Genomic DNA, 6,000 nt, shown 5'->3' on the forward strand with positions numbered 1-6,000 from the left:
CCATAGGTACACTGCTCTATATATTCTGTACCTGAGGGCTTATAGGTTATAGACCGATTTTGACAATTTTGTGACGTCAGATGTCATATTTTAGAGGCACCATTTGAATAAAATTTTCTTCCGATAATTTCCGATTTCCTCCACTTAACACTCTCAAAGACGCCTCTATCAAATTAAAGGTTCATATTTTAATTTTGAGCTTAGCTATAGCATTTTATTGGTTTTCACTTAAAGAAATTGTCTGCGTGCGACAATAATTCCATTCTGGTCACCTGTAATACCAACCTCCTTGGATGCCAAGGAACACGTTTACCAAGTTTCATCAATATATCGCAGGTTCTCGCTTGCACACAGGGACGGACATACAGTCACTAGAAATTCAATTCCTCTCGTCATCCTGATCATGTATATACTTACATACATATCAACCGTTAGGTGAACAAAATTATTAAACTCTTTGCTGCAACACGTTGTGAGAGTTCCAATATGCAACAAAAATCGGATTGAACAGTTTAATGCTGCTGTGCAGCATTTCTCTATAGCTAATAGAATCCGAAGATTATCTTATATAGATGGTATAGTAGTTGGTACCGTTAATAATGCGAACAATATTGATGAACTTTTAGCCTCTCGAACTAAAGATGATTTAAAACATTCTCTAAAGGAATCCAAAGAAGAATTAAAAAATAAATAGGATCTTGAGACTGTTTTCGGACGAGAACAAGTAAGGAAGGACTAAGTTCGGGTGCAACCGAACATTTTATACTCTTGCAACTTGCAAGAATCAAAGCCAGGGAAATACTTTAAGGTGTAAAACCAATCATATAGGGTAAAGCCAGCCGGATGTTCGAAAATCCTGATATTAGTTACATAGGGGCTAGGCCAAGCTTTCGCTCAAATTTATATATTTTAGGCATCAATATGCACTTTTTTGAATAAAACACGCTCTTATTTTCATTGGGATAACTCACATATCGTAGATAATTTCGTCTATCTTGGAACCAGCGTAAACACCACCAACAATGTCAGCCTCGAAAATCACAGGATAACTCTTAACAGGTGCTACTTCGGACTGAGTAGGCAAGGAGAAGCAAAGTCCTTCTCGACGAACAAAACCAAACTCTATAAGTCATATTTTGACAACAACCGATGAGTCGACGTTACGAGTTTTCGAGAGAAAAATTCTGCGAACGATTTATTGTCCTTTGCGTATTGGCCACGGCGATATCGCATTCGATGGAACGATGAGCTGTACGGATTTTGACGACAAAGACATATTCAGTGAATTAAAAGACACGCTGGCTCTGTCCGGATGGATGAAAACACTCCAGCTCTGAAAGTATTCAACGCATTGGGATGGAGAAGGACCTGGCTTCGCTTGGAATATCAAATTGGCGCCACGTAGCGAAAAGAAGAAACGACGGCGCGCTGTTGTTAACTCGGCGTAATCGCGTAAGCGGTGTCTACGCCAATTAAGAAGAAGAAGAACTCACATATTGACCGACATATGAGGTACAAAGCCCCACGAAGTTCGAAAATCTTCATATTAAGTATATGGGGGTTAAGGGAAGTATTGGTCCGCTTCAACCCATTTTTGACATACAGATATACCAGTATAAGAGAAGGATTATTCCTTAAATTCAGCTATATACATATATCATACATTGACTTTGGTGGCAAGCACTAAAGACATTATTCGTGTAAAGTTTTATCCCTTTTTATAAATTGCTTCTTGATTTGTGTACTGGAAACTGAACGAATCAAGTGGATTTTAAAATTGTGCTATATGGGAAGTAGGCGTGGTTGTTGTCCGACTTCGTCCATTTTTACAATGTGACATAAGAATGTAAGAAGAATGCCATGTACCAAGTCGGGTCCTGAGATATGGGATTTCACCCAAAAGTAGACGGTGCCACGTCCATCGTTCAATTTCACATCATATTACATAAAGGCCTCTCTTACCATCTCGGTGGTAATATTTAATGTATCTGAGGTAATTAGTTATTGATTTATCGCGCTTTTAGTAGTATTTAACAGTACCATTACATGGGGAGTGAGCGGAATTATTACCCCATTTCATCCATTTTCACAATGCCGATAGAAGTTTTTATAAGATTTATACTCAGCAAATTTGGTCGTCATAGCTTATGTGGTTTGGGAGATATGTACATTAAACTTGTTAGAGGGCGGGGCCACGCCCACTTTTCAAAAGTTTTCCCCCACAGTGCCCTGTGCTACTGCGATCATTTGTACCAAATTACAGCTTTACATCTTAATTTAGTGCTTAGTTATGGCACTTTATATGTTTTCGGTTAATGGCGACTTGTGGGCGAGTTACATATATAAATAAGCCACTAACAAATAGTAAAACTGATAAATTTGCTGAATTTCTTAATGAAATAAATAGCACAACCGGAAATCAGTAAAATTGTAATGTGATACCATTTCCTTTGCTATTGTAAAAATCAACTTAAAAGATACAAAACAAAATCACTTTGTTAACAATATTTCCAAGAATCTGTATAAACTATTAAGTTATGAGGTTATTCCCTTAATCAGCATTTAAGTAAAAATGATGTATAAGCAAGCACTTACTTTCTTGCAAAACATATGTAATAAGTATAATAAGTATTTATGATTTGTAAGCAATAATTCATTGCAATAGTAACTTTGATGATTATAATTAATAAAGTGAAAGTTCAGTCTGATTCAAATATCCAAACCAACTGGTTTATTTTCTCTAGGGTAAACTCGGTACTAACTTTTTTAAAAACGCTCGAACGCGACGAAGATACAAAATTGGCGTGGCCGTGATCTCATTTCGATAAATTTTTACTAAGTTTACAGTTTGCACGGACGGACGGACAACCGGATTTCAACTTTTCTCGTCATCGTGATCATTTATATACATTTACATATATAACCCCATATTTATCTCGATTAGTTTTAGGTGATACGTACCGTTAGGTGAAAAAAAATATAATACTCTGTAGCAACTGGTTGCAAGAGTAGAAATACGTACGAATTTTGAATGACCTTCCCGAAACTCGTCTTGGAGTGAGCCGACCTCGATTGAATTCACCATACCATCGATAAACGTTGGTCCTTGATGGAGCTTCATCGTCTAAAAATGAATTAAGTTCACCTATGCGCTCTTTATTACTTAACCCATGCGGAAATTTGTAAAAAATAATCCGGGTAAATTTTTGCGATTTAATTCCATTTTTTGAACGAGAAGAACATTTTAAGTTACTGTAAACCACACAAATAGCGCTCAAATACCAAAACTTTCTCAGTATGCATGCCATCAAAAATTTCAAAATATACGATAAAATTGTGAGTTTCCAGGGATATCAACTAGTGACGCCAAATTACGTAATATAAAACGCAATCTACGTTTCATGGGGAAAAGATTATATCTAAATTTCATTGAAATATCTCGCAGATTGACCCATATTTTCGGTAAAACATCATTATATATACAATCCTTTCCAGTTTCTTACACTTTGTAAAAAGGCCTGAAGTTGGAGGATAATCACGTCGACTCCCCACCGTTATTTTGAATTAGTAGTTTTCAAACTAACTAACTAAATAAGAAACCCTAAAACATTACATTTCAAAATCTAAATGGCTTGGAGGGGCTACAAAGGACTCGGTTAGAAAATCGAAGATATCGAAACAAACTTTGCATTAATAGTCTCCTCAAGGTATTCCATCTCTTACCTAAAAGGGATCGAACGATAAGTTTGCGAGCCACAGTTTGAGGGTGTGTGGACCTCAATGTCTATGTTAATAATTTAGAGAACATCTGTTCTTGATAATAATGTACCTTTTTTCAAAAATAAATAAAAAGGCGCCAATAGCAAACCTAGCTTCCATATAACTAATATACAACTTTTTGAGCTTCCGGTTGACCACCGGAACACCTGAAAATATAGAGATACCTTTTAGTTAACATATTCTGCATTGCAGTATAGAAGTCCCCGGCTTACTATAGTAAAACCCATAATATAAGCAAAATTCATTTTTATGCTCCTGCAAAATGTTGCCTCGTGGTATAATAGTTCCCCTAACGGTTGTTTGTATCAATTTTTAGTGGAATTAGATTTAGAGTTATATACGAGGTGTGTTCAAAAAGTATCGCGAATTTTGAATTTTCGCGGGTTACGTATATTCGAATTTCGAATTTTTTGTGGCGTTATGTTGGTACTCATGTCTCTCACTTATGCCGACAAGCTCGGCCATTTTGAATGTTCATTTAATTGTTGACAGCTATTCAAAAAAATGGATCAAAGAACCTGTATCAAATTTTGTGTGAAAAACGAAATTAAGTACGCGGATGCATTCCGAATGTTGACTGTGGCATACGGAGAAGCTACCTTGGGCCGAAGCAACGTTTATCGGTGGTACAAAATGTTCTCAGAAGGCCGAGAAGTTATGAACGACGAAGAGCGTGCCGGACGCCCGAGCACTTCAACAACAGACGAAAAAATTAATGAAGTGGAGAAAATGGTATTGGCCAATCGTCGAATCACCGTTAGAGAAGTTGCTGAGGACCTAAACATATCGATTGGCAAGTTATGCGCAATTTGCGCGAAGCAATCCGCCAGAAACGCCCGGACCACAACCACGCCTACTTCTCATATTACCAATTTTAAATTCCATCTGATTCTTTCACTTTCCAAAATGTAAATTAAGCACCAATGAATATATCGGGATAAAACTTTATCCGAATAGTGCGCTTAAAGTGGGCCACATTATGACCAAAAATTGTCCAAATCGGATCGAAACTATTCAAGGCCCCAGATATCGAATATGTGCGAACTTTATATTAGAAATATCGGTCAATCTGTGAGATATATCATTGAGGTTCAGAGAGAGTCCTTTTTTAATAATAATATGCTGTATTGTCAAAAATGGGTTGATTATGTACCTGAAGGTATTTATTTGCCTTTGATCTCGGCAAGTTGCAAGAGTATGAAATGTTCGTTACACCCAAACTTCAGGCCTTCTTTACTGGTTTTTATTCAACATAGTTGCCTTCAAGGGCGATACACTGAATATAGTGAGCCCACAACGTTTCGATACCGTTTTTGTGGTACGATTTGTCCTGTGCATCAGGTCTCAGTTTAGTGATTATCTCTTCCTGCGACGAAATTTTCTTCTCAGCGAGCACTCTTTTGAAATATGAGAACAGAAAATAGTTTATGGGGACCAGATCAGGAGCATATGGTAGATGCGAAATCAATCCAAAGACCAATACATGAATTTTTGCCATCGTTTTCCCTGACTTGTGATACGGTGCAATGGCTTAGTAAAACAACACTTTCTTTTTCTCCAAATTCTAGATTTCTATTTAATTTGAGTATAAATTTGTATTTTCGTTTTAAACATGCGCGATCCTTCACCCACTAAATAATAGCCATCAACAATATAATGTACATACTTTCTGCTAATTGAAAGAGCAAACAAACATGCTTCCACATAATGACATATACGCATGTGCAGGTATAAGAAATAAATTAAAAACAGTAAAAAAAAGGTTTTAATGAAAAAAAAATAACAGTGCGGTCTCAGCTCCATTTAATTTCATTCCCAACGAACCAGAACTAACAAAATGTAGTAAACAGATCCAGCACAATAAAAACGGCGCCAAAATAGGCACATGCTGTCGCAGTGAACATAAGGCCAAGGTGACAGGATCGCCATAAGAGCAATGCGCAATGCCGTGACTCGACGCTCTATTGAATCGATACAATTCAGGGAACAGCAGCACATAATGAGATGCTAAATAATATTCTATGAGAGTGAATTTCGACTATTCGACAACTTGTATTCGCTACTAACCCCTTTTACTCGACCCTTCATCTAACAAATAACAATTGACGCAGTGCTTAGCTACCACATTGATCGACGTTAAGCGCGTTGACGATTCCTAATATACATATGTATGTATGTATGTACATGCATACATCAATTCTGTAACAGCCACTGCGAGGG

The sequence above is a fragment of the Bactrocera neohumeralis genome, chromosome 6, assembly GCF_024586455.1.
Source record: "Bactrocera neohumeralis isolate Rockhampton chromosome 6, APGP_CSIRO_Bneo_wtdbg2-racon-allhic-juicebox.fasta_v2, whole genome shotgun sequence".
In the NCBI taxonomy this organism is placed as follows: domain Eukaryota; kingdom Metazoa; phylum Arthropoda; class Insecta; order Diptera; family Tephritidae; genus Bactrocera; species Bactrocera neohumeralis.